Source organism: Panthera tigris, chromosome C2, assembly GCF_018350195.1.
Source record: "Panthera tigris isolate Pti1 chromosome C2, P.tigris_Pti1_mat1.1, whole genome shotgun sequence".
NCBI lineage: Eukaryota > Metazoa > Chordata > Mammalia > Carnivora > Felidae > Panthera > Panthera tigris.
In genome coordinates, this window is record NC_056668.1 from 9,580,078 (window position 1) to 9,591,951 (window position 11,874).

The 11,874-nt window shown below is 40.8% G+C and overlaps 1 pseudogene; it reads right to left on the minus strand.

Moving 5' to 3' along the window:
- Positions 1 to 205: 205 nt before the first annotated feature.
- LOC122230612 lies at positions 206 to 747 on the minus strand (annotated as a pseudogene).
- Positions 748 to 11,874: the final 11,127 nt, after the last annotated feature.

Sequence of the window (11,874 nt, forward strand, 5' to 3'; positions counted from 1 at the left end):
TATAATTGAATATTTACAGACACTATTTTGCGTTTTTTTTTTTGGCTACAAAAAGCTTTATTGTTTCTATTTGGTCCAAGGCTTGGGAGAGGGCTCCAGGGTGGCTAAAAAGCTGCCTAGTGGCTGCAAGGAGAAGGTCAGGCACAAGCCATGGCTCAGACGATGCTAGAGGGGCCCCTCAAAGGCTGTTGGGCTTCAAGGGCTCCTACTGATGCTTGAAGGTGAGCCTCTGGAAGGGACACTCAACCAGCCCAGTCTGGGGGCCAGTCAGCTTACAGATGAGAGTCAGGTGGTCGCCATCTTCTTGATGAGTTTCACCTCCTCATCCAGGAAGTGGCTGTCCAGGAAGTCAGAGACGGAGGCCTGTGCAGGCAGAAGCCAGGGCGTGCAGATCCAAAAGGGCCTGGTTCAGGTTCTTCTCCATAACCAGGGTGGCTTCCATGGCTTACCAAGCCAGGGTAAATCCAAGGCTTTACCCCACTCATCCTGGGATGCTTCTGCCCATCCTGGAAGAGGGCATGGCCACCACATTGGTTTTGCATCTTCAAGTGGGCTCAGGACCCTCCTAAGGCTTCTCCTAAGGCAGCTTGTGGAAGAAGTGGCCCAGCCCTCCAGAGCCACATGGTCGTGGTGGAAACAGAAGCCCAGAGAGAGGTAGGTGTAGGAGGTCCGCAGATGCATGTCGGTCACGTGTCTGATGGCAGCCTCCACCTCGGTGGAATGATTCTGATGAATCCGGGTGCTCATGGTTGATGGGTAATAAGGAGCTAAGCTCAAAATAGGGTGTTGGCTGGTCCTGGAGGCAAAGGGTGGCTGAGAAGATGGCTCTGAAGGTTGTGACTGAAAAAATGTTTAGAGGGTGGTCGCAGGCTGGTAGAAGGGTGTCCCTGGATCTGTTCCGTCCAAACCCTATTGAAGCAAGAGAGATTTGCAGGACCAGGGGCGCACTTCCTGCAGAAACCATATTGCTTTAAGAGGCCACGACGTTAAAATGTCTTCTGGAAAATTATGCAGACCAAATATTCTGATTGTTGGTCTGGGTTAATTAAGGGCAACATATCGGTTATCATATTTCAGCCTCTCCATCTTAGCAATAAAATTTTTAAAAAATTTTTATTTTTTGAGAGAGAATGAGTGAGAGAGCACGAGTGTGGGACAGAGTGCGAGTCGGGGGAGTGGCGGGGAGAGAGAGAGAGACACACACAGAATCCGAAGTAGGCTCCAGGCTCCCAGCTGTCAGCACAGAGCCCGACGTGGGGCTCAAACCCACAGACTGCCGGATCATGATCTGAGCAAAGTCAGATGCCTAACTGACTGAGCCACCCAGTCACCCCTTGCCTCTCCATCTGAATAAGTAGATATTCTTTTTGCTTGCTTGCACATGACAACTTTATGTACACCATGTTTCTTCTGATTCTTAGCCTGATGGCAGAATGATTCTTTGGGCACAGTGTAATATGACCTTGAATTTTAATAAGATTCATTTTGTTTTTCAGTAAATACATATAGAATTGTATGTTTCAACAAGATTAACATTTTTCTTTTTTTTTTTTAAGTTTATTTATTTTTGAAACAGAGAGAGACAGAGCATGAATGGGGGAGGGGCAGAGAGAGAGGGAGACACAGAATCGGAAGCAGGCTCCAGGCTCCGAGCCATCAGCCCAGAGCCCGACGCGGGGCTCGAACTCACAGATCGTGACTTGAGCTGAAGTTGGACGCTTAACCAACCGAGCCACCCAGGCGCCCCAAGATTAACATTTTTCAAAAAAGAGATTTTAGAGAAAGAGGTTTTGGTGTGAGTTAATTATGGGACTTAACAAGGAAAATCAATCAACCTGCCATGCAATACTGAATTAACCAAATAGCATGCATGCACTTGTAATCTAACAAGTTACTTTGTATACCTGTCCTAGGATGAGAGTCCACAGTTATCTTATTTAGATCTCACAGTGTGAACACATGTACTAACATAGGTTTAGAAACTCCATACTAGAAGACAAAAGAGTGGATTCTCCCAGCAAGCAAGAACATTTTGGCATTCTGTACTGGCCTCCCGTGTATCCCCGGGTACTACGCTTCTCTGCGGCGTGGATTGGCTTGGCTGCCCAAACTTCTAAGGAGAGACATCCCTTTTATTCTTGCCTATAGTCTGTTTCAGTGGTTCTCAAACTTCAGTGAGTATAAGAATTAGTCTGCAGGGCTGTATAGATAAAGCCATGGATCTCATGCTTGACTTGCAAAGTGAGACCATTCTAAAGGTACTTTAGACTTTAATTTTTGCCTTTGGTGAAGATTTTAGAACTTCATATGGGCTCTTGGAACCTTGGGGCTATGATTCCAAGTCTGATTTTGGGAGGCATTTCAGCACCTGCCTCTGAATAGAAGAGGGGCTGAAGTTAGAGACAGCAGGGAGGCACAGTGCTGTGAAATCGATTAAATAATTAGAAGGGAATGAACACCCTGTGGTCATGTGTGTGGTAAAGAGATTCCGGAATAGCAGAACAGCAGATATTAATTGTCACATGCCAGTGCAAGAACAGAGGTGGACCTAGGACATATGCAACGAGATTCCTTTCCACAGGAAGGACCGGGATTGTCACCTAGTGCCGGACAAGCAAAGGCCTGTCTATGGTAGTTTCAGTAGAGAGAAGTACTGGGAGTACAGCTCATGTGCCCACAATAATGCCACAGGCAAGGTGTGCCCCAGCACTGACCTTCTAGAGTCACATCAGCACCTGCCATTTTAAAATAGATTCATTAAATTGAAGTTTTGTAGCCTTTTTAAAAATCACCTTGATTACATTTATTTTAAATGTTATTGTAGTTTTATAGTGGCAGAAGTATTCTTTTTTTTTTTTTTTTAATTTAAGTTTGTTTATTTTTGAGAGAGAGACAGAGAGAGTGAGTGGGGGAGGGGCAGAGAGAGAGAATCCCAAGCAGGCTCTGCACTGTCAGCACAGAGCCCCGATGTGGGGCTCAAACTCACAAACTGTGAGATCACGACCTGAGCCAAAATCAAGAGCCAGACACTTAAGTCTGAACCACCCAGGTGCCCCAAAGAAATATCACAGTTTAAACAAGTTACTCAGACAAGGGATGTGATGCATTTGGTGTTAAATAGAAGTCACTCCAGAAATTTATCTACTTCCAGTTCCTTCTCAAACACTCATTGGGCACTTGGGTCTAAAGGTGAGTAGGTGGTAAATGGGGGAAAATTTTTCCTTTAAAAGAGTCAGTGTCTTGCTCAGCTTAGTGGAATGTTGCCGTTTACTATTCCTAAGAACAATGAGAAAGCATGACAGGTCCTTCATAGCTGCCACGTGAAAATGTTAAGAAGTCCTTGTTCATTCTATAGTTAACACAGTGCTAAGTTTTAAAAATATCAGATCCTAAAGACATTGTGGTTTATATACACAATGGAGTACTACGTGGCAATGAGAAAGAATGCAATACGGCCTTTTGTAGTAACGTGGATGGAACTGGAGAGTGTGATGCTAAGTGAAATAAGCCATACAGAGAAAGACAGATACCATATGTTTTCACTCTTATGTGGATCCTGAGAAACTTAACAGAAACCCATGGGGGAGGGGAAGGAAAAAAAAGAAAAAAAAAAAGAGGTTAGAGTGGGAGAGAGAGCCAAAGCATAAGAGACTCTTAAAAACTGAGAACAAACTGAGGGTTGGTGGGGGGTGGGAGGGAGGGGAGTGTAGGTGATGGGCATTGAGGAGGGCATCTTTTGGGATGAGCACTGGGTGTTGTATGGAAACTAATTTGACAATAAATTTCATATAATAAAAAAAAAATCAGGTCCTGAAGTTTCTGCATGTTGTTGTGCACTTAACATAATCCATATTAAATACTTGATAAAATCCAGTTAGTAAAAAAACTACACGTAAAATGAATTTAGCAGAAAAGCCTCTTAAAAAAACAGCCATCAAGGTAAGACTTGGTAAAAAAAACGAAACAAAACAAACAAAACCCTGAAGACTGTTGTCAGTGCAAACCTTGACTTTCAGGCTGAAATCCCCTTGCTAAGTGTAAAGGAAGAAGCTACCATAGGGGCCTTCAACTTTGTGGTCCTTTTCTTAAAAAAATTTTTTTTTTAAAGTTTATTTTTCAGAGAGAGAGAGAGAGCGAGCGTGGGCAGGGGAGGGGCAGAGAGAGAGGGAGACACAGTCCAAAGCAGGCTCCAGGCTCTGAGCCATCAGCATAGAGCCCCACGCAAGGCTTGAGCTCATGAAGCGTGAGATCATGACCGGAGCCAAAGTTGGATGCTTAATCCACTGAGCCACCCAGGCACCCGTACTTTCTGTGGTCCTTTAACATGTTGTGGGGATTGGTGTGTCCACACTGACCACCTGTTCATCTTCAGACTCCAGCATCTTGTACATGCTCAGTGAGGTTCAAGGAAGGAAGGGAGTATGTGCTTCAGAGCGATTTCTATTCAAGCATCACTTAACCGGTGACTCAGTCCATCGGCAGCTCCTGTAAATGAAGTGCTGCTTCCGGGCACGTAGGCTGTAGAGCTCGCATATCGATTTTGAAAGGGACCATACAAATGCATGCCGCTTTCCTGGGCTGCAGCCTTGCTTCTAAGTACCTGATTCATCATGACCTTCCCAGCCTGGCCCATCTGCCTGCAGGCTCACCCTTGGCCCTTGAGTCTGTTCTAACTAGTGTACTAAACAGCCCTGTTTCCATGGGTGAATGGGACTTGGAATGACTTCCATGTCCTTCTGCCCTGAGTCTGGTGAGCCCCAATTATCCTGCCTGCCCCAGGTGTCTGGGTATAAACTGCAGCCTTATTTTACCCTCGCATCTTTTTTGAGAGCTTGGGTGAATGGTCTATTGATGACACTTTTCCTCAGATCTAGGTGAGGATTTTATCATCCTGGGTCTCGCATTCTTCTCTCTCTGCAGGCTCTAGGACCCCCTGGCATTGGCACACGTTGGAGTCCTGGAGGAGCACATGGTCGGAAGCCTTGGCTTTCTCTCCATCTAAGGCTCGATTTATTTTTTTTTTTTTCAACGTTTTTTTTTTTTTTTTTTTGGGACAGAGAGAGACAGAGCATGAACGGGGGAGGGGCAGAGAGAGAGGGAGACACAGAATCGGAAACAGGCTCCAGGCTCCGAGCCATCAGCCCAGAGCCTGACGCGGGGCTGGAACTCACGGACCGCGAGATCGTGACCTGGCTGAAGTCGGACGCTTAACCGACTGCGCCACCCAGGCGCCCCTAAGGCTCGATTTAGATCTACGTCTCAGCACTCGGCAGAGCTCCTTTCCCTCCACATAAATGAGTTGACTCTTTACCTTTATAGGTTTTGCTGAAAGCAAAATCTTAATTGCCTGTCATTGAAATGAGTACGTATTACTTCTTACTAAAAATGTTCATTAGAAATAGTGTTCATGTAGGTTCAGATTCATGTAGGGTTGGTTGGTACATCTTTGGGATCCCTCTAAGCAATCTCACAAACAGTGTTCTGGTTCTTGGTATTTGGTGCAGTTAAAAAAAGGGAAATCAGAGGCTTTGAGCTGGTCTAAAAGTTTAAAGTTCCTCACCAGGAAGGCTTTTATTAGTTTCTTTGTTGATTTTTTTTTAAAACCAATTTTGTAGGAATGGTGGCTATTGAGCTAACCAATTCCTGGTCACTCATTCATCTGTCAGTCGAAGCATGAGACCCAATTGCTCCTTCCATCTATACTGAACAAATGGGGAAGGGCAGGGTTGTACGTGGTGGGGACTTCAGGAGAAAGGAAAGTCTAGGGTGCACTGAGCTATTGCATGTTCATTTGGTTTCTCGGGTTGACATGGACAGTAAAAAAAAAAATTAGATATAGGAGAATCCTAGGAGACAGTGAATTCTTGTTCTTTTCTTCTCTCTGAGATATCTCCCATTATTCTTTGGGAGAAGAATCAGGCTCTTTTCCCAGTGAAAAATATCAATTTACTAGACAAGGGGCATGAGTAGGGAGCATCTATGTATGGAGACTAATTGCTAGAAATCCACTTTGCAGACTTCCACAGTGCCAGCCCTCGCCCCTGCTCCTTTGCTTTTCCCTGCCCAATCTGTGGTTTTCCCTGCTCTCCACCCTGTGTCAGAACCCAGCGTCCAGATGTATAGTTGGATATACATCTTTAGACCAAGCCCCATCCCTTTCACAAGCAAAGCTGTCTTCTTCTGGGCCCCTTGGTGGGATTTTTTTTTAATTTAAATTTTATTTTTTAAATTTACATCCAAGTTAGTTAGCATATAGTGCAACAATGATTTCAGGAGTAGATTCCTTAGTGCTCCTTACCCATTTAGCCCATCCCGCCTCCCACAACCCCTCCTGTAACCCTCAGTTTGTTCTCCATATTTATGAGACTCCTTCTGTTTTGTCCCCCTCCCTGTTTTTATATTATTTTTGCTTCCCTTCCCTTGCGTTCATCTGTTTTGTGTCTTAAAGTCCTCCTATGAGTGAAGTCATATGATATTCGGCTTTCTCTGACTAATTTCATTTACCATAATACCCTCTAGTTCCATCCACCTAGTTGCAAATGGCAAGATTTCATTCTTTTTGATTGCCGAGTAATACTCCACTGTATATATATATACCACATCTTCTTTATCCGTTCATCCATCGGTGGACATTTGGGCTCTTTCCATACTTTGGCTATTGTCGATAGTGCTGCTATAAACATGGGGGTGCATGTGCCCCTTCGAAACAGCACACCTGTATCCCTTGGATAAATACCTAGTAGTGTAATTGCTGGGTCATAGGGTAGTTCTATTTTTAGTTTTTTGAGGAACCTCCATACTGTTTTCCAGAGTGGCTGCACCAGCTTGCATTCCCACAAGCAGTGCAAAAGAATTCCTCTTTCTCCACATCCTCACCAACATCTGTTGTTGCCTGAGTCATTAATGTTAGTCATTCTGACAGGTGTGAGGTGGTATCTCATTGTGGTTTCCCTGATGGTGAGTGATGTGGAGCATTTTTTCATGTGTTGGTTGGCCAACTGGATGTCTTCTTTGGAGAAGTATCTATTCATGTCTTTTGCCCATTTCTTCACTAGATTATTTGTGTTTTGGATGTTGAGTTTGATAAGTTCTTTATAGATTTTGGATACTAATCCTTTATCTGATATGTTGTTTGCAAATACCTTCCCCCATTCTGTCGGTTGCCTTTTAGTTTTGCTGATTGTTTCCTTTGCTGTGCAGAAGCTTTTTATTTTGATGAGGTCCCAATAGTTCATTTTTGCTTTTGTTTCCTTTGCCTCCAGAGATGTGTTGAGTAAGAAGTTGCTGCAGCCAAGATCAAAGAGGTTTTTTGTCTGCTTTCTCCTCGAGGATTCTGATGGCTTCCTATCTTACATTGAGGTTTTAATCCATTTTGAGTTTGTTTTTGTGTATGGTGTAAGAAAGTGGTCCAGTTAATTTTTCTGCATGTTGCTGTCCAGTTTTCCCAGCACCACTTGCTGAAGAGACTGTCTTTATTCCATTGGATATTCTTTCCTGCTTTGTCAAAGATGAGTTGGCCATACGTTTCTGGGTCCATTTCTGGGTTCTCTGTTCTTTTCCATTGATCTGAGTGTCTGTTCTTGTGCCAGTACCATACTGTCTTGATGATTACAGCTTTGTAGTATAGCTTGAAGTCTGGGATTGTGATGCCTCCTGCTTTGGTTTTCTTTTTCAAGATTGCTTTGGCTATTCGGGGTCTTTTCTGGTTCTACACAAATTTTAGGATTGTTTTTTCTAGCTATGTGAAGAATGGTGGTGTTACTTTGGTAGGGATTGCATTGAATATGTAGACTGCTTTGGGTAGTATTGATATTTTAACAATATTTGTTCTTCCTACCCAGGAGCATGGAATATTTTTCAATTTTTTTTGGTGTTTTTCAATTTCTTTCATAAGCTTTCTATAGTTTTCAGTGTATAGAATTTTCACCTCTTTGGTTAGATTCATTGCTAGGTATTTTATGGTTTTTGGTGCAATTGTAAATGGGATCGATTCCTTCATTTCTCTTTCTGTTGCTTCATTGTTGGTGTATAGGAATGCAACCAATTTCTGTACATTGAATTTATGTCCCACAACTTTGCTGAATTAATGAATCAGTTTTAGAAGTTTTTTGATGGCATCTTTAGGGTTTTCCATATAAAGTATCATGTAATCTGCAAAGAGTGAAAGTTTGGCCTCCTCCTGGCCGATTTGGATGCCTTTTATTTCTTTGTGTTATCTGATTGCTGAGGCTAAGACTTTCAATACTATGTTGAATAACAGTGGTGAGAGTTGACATCCCTGTCTTGTTCCTGACCTTAGGGAGATAGCTCTCAGTTTTTCCTCATTGAGGATGATATTAGCATTGGGTCTTTCATCTATGGCTTTTATGATCTCGAGGTGTGATCCTTCTATCCCTACTTTCTTGAGGGATTTTATCAAGAAAGGATGCTATATTTTGTCAAATGCTTTCTCTACATCTATTGAGAAGACCATATGTTTCTTGTCCTTTCTTTTATTGATGTGATGAATCATGTTAATTGTTTTGTGGATATTGGACCAGACCTGCATCCCAGGTATAAATCCCACTTGGTCATGGTGAATAATTTTTTAATGTATTGTTGGATCCGGTTGGCTAATATCTTGTTGAGGATTTTTACATCTATGTTCATCAGGGAAATTGGTCTATAGATTTCCTTTTTAGTGGGGTCTCTGGTTTTGGAATCAAGGTAATGCTGGTTTCATAGAAAGAGTTTGGAAGTTTTCCTTCCATTTCTATTTTTTGGAGCAGCTTCAAGAGAATAGGTGTTAACTCTTCCTTAAATGTTTGGTAGAATTCCCCTGGAAAGCCATCTGGCCCTGGACTCTTGTCTTTCGGGAGATTTTTGATCACTAATTCGATTTCTTTACTGGTTATGGGTCTGTTCAAATTTTCTATTTCTTCCTGTTTCAGTTTTGGTAGTGTATATGTTTCTAGGAATTTGTCCATTTCTTCCAGATTGCCCATTTTATTGGCATATAATTGCTCATAATATTCTTATTATTATTGTTTTTATTTCTGCTGTGTTGGTTGTGATCTCTCCTCTTTCCTTCTTGATTTTATTTATTTGGGTCCTTTCCTTTTTCTTTTTGATCAAATTGGCTAGTGGTTTATCAATTTTGTTAATTCTTTCGAAGAACCAGCTTCTGGTTTCATTGATCTGTTCTGTTGGGTTTTTTTTTTTTGTTTGTTTGTTTGTTTCAATAGCATTAATTTCTGTTCTAATCTTTATTATTTCCTGTCTTCTGCTGGTTTTGGGTTTCATTTGCTATTCTTTTCCCAGCTCTTTAAGGCATAAGATTAGGTTGTGTATCTGAGATCTTTCTTCCTTCTTTAGGAAGGCCTGGATTGCTATATACTTCTCTCTTATGATGACGGTCTTTGCTATGTCCCAGAGGTTTTGGGTTGTGGTGTTATCATTTTCATTGGCTTCCATGTACTTTTTAATTTCCTCTTTAACTTCTTGGTTAGCCCATTCATTCTTTAGTAGGATGTTTTTTAGTCTCCAAGTATTTGTTACCTTTCCAAATTTTTTCTTGTTGTTGATTTCGAGTTTCATAGCATTGTGGTCTGAAAATATGCAGTGTTATCTTGATCTTTTTGTACTTGTTGAGGGCTGATTTGTGTCCCAGTATGTGGTCTATTCTGGAGAACATTCCATGTGCACTGGAGAAGAATGTGTATTCCTATGCTTTAGGATGAAATGTTCTGAATATATCTCTTAAGTCCATCTGGTCCAGTGTGTCATTCAAAGCCATTGTTTCCTTGTGGATTTTCTGATTAGATGATCTGTCCATTGCTGTAAGTGGGGTGTTGAAGTCCCCTACTATTATGGTATTATTATCAATGAGTTTCTTTATGTTTGTGATTAACTGATTTATATATTTGGGTTCCTCCACATTTGGAGCATAAATGTTTACAATTGTTAGGTCTTCTTGGTGGATAGACCCCTTAATTATGATATAATGCCCTTCTTCATCTCTTGTTAGAGTCTTTATTTTAAAGTCTAGATTGTCTGATATAAGTATGGCTACTTCCACTTTCTTTTGTTGACAATTAGCATGGTAGATGGTTTTCCATCCCCTTACTTTAAATCTGAAGGTGTCTTTAGGTCTAAAGTGCATCTCTTGTAAACAGTATATAGATGGATCTTGTTTTCTTATCCATTCTGTTAGCCTATGTCTTTTGATTGGAGCATATAGTCCATTGACATTTAGAGTGAGTACTGAACGATAAGAATTTATTGCCATGTTGTTGCTTGTAGAGTTGGTTTCTGATGGTGTTCTCTGGTCCTTTCTAGTCTTTGTTGCTTTTGGTTCTTCCTTCCTTCCTTCCTTCCTTCCTTCCTTCCTTCCTTCCTCTCTTTTTCTTTCTTTTTTTCTTTTTTTCTCTTTCTTTCTTTCTTTCTTTCTTTCTTTCTTTCTTTCTTTCTTTCTTTCTTTCTTTCTTTCTTTCTTTCTTCTCCCCTCAGAGAGTCCCCCTTAAAATTTCTTACAGGGCTGGTTTAGTGGTCACGAACTCCTTTAATTTTTGTTTGTCTAGGAAACTTTTAATCTCGCCTTCTATTTTGAATGACAGCCTTGCTGGATAAAGAATTCTTGACTGCATATTTTTCCGAGTCAGCACATTGAATATATCCTGCCACTCCTTTCTGGCCTGCCAAGTTTCTGTGGATAGGTCTGTTACAAACCTGATCTGTCTTCCCTTGTAGGTTGAGGACTGTTTTTTTTCCCTTGCTGCTTTCATGATTCTTTCCCGAGTATTTTATGAATTTGACTATGATACGTCTTGTTGATGGCTGGTTTTTGTTGAATCCAATGGGAGTCCTCTGTGCTTCCTGGATTTTGATATCTGTGTCTTTCCCCAGGTTAGGAAAGTTTCCACTATGATTTTCTCACATAACACTTCTCCCCCTTTTTCTCTCTCTTCATCTTCTGGAACCTCTATCATTCTGATGTTCCTTTTTAATGAGTCAGTGAGTTCTCTAATCTTAAATTGTGCTCTTTGCCTTAGTCTCCCTCTTTTTTTCTCCTTCATTATTCTCCATAAGTTTGTCCTCTATATTGCTGACTCTCTGTTCTGCCTCATCCATCCTTGCCGCCGTGGCATCCATTCGAGATTGAAGTTCAGTTATAGCATTTTTTATTTCATCCTGACTAGCTTTTACTTCTTTTATCTCCACAGAAAGGGATTCTAAATATTTTTGACTCCAGCTAATATTCTTATTATCGTGATTCTAAATTCTGGTTCAGACATCTTGCTTGTATCTGTGTTGGTTAAGTCCCTGGCTTTTGTTTCTTCCTGCTCTGTCTTTTGGGGCGAATTCCTTCATTTTGTCATTTTGAAGGGAGAAAAGGGATTAATGAGGTAAAGAAATTAAAATTAGAAAAAAATTAAAATTAAAAAAAATTAAAATTAAAAAATTAAAAACAACACACACACATATACAGAAAAATCAAATAAATGATGTTAGATCCTAGGTGTGTTTTGGTCTGCGTGTTGAAAGGGGTTTGGTAGATTAGAGAAAAAAGGGGAAAAAAAAAAGGAAATTGTTTGAAAACTTGAAAAAATGAATACACTGAAATAGAATAAAATGAAATGATGGAAGTAAAATAGAATTTTAAAAACATTTACACAAAAGTAAAAAATATAGTAGAAAAAATTAAACATTTTTAATAAGTTGAAAATAAAATTTTTTTTTCTTTTTCTGTATTCAAGTAAAAGAAAAGAAATGAAAAAGAGAAAAAAAAGAAAAAGAAAGAAAATTGAATAGATGGACCAACGAACAGACTGAAATATGAATGAAATCACTTCGTTTTCCCTTAGAAGTCAAACTGTGAAGCATTTTATAGTCTGT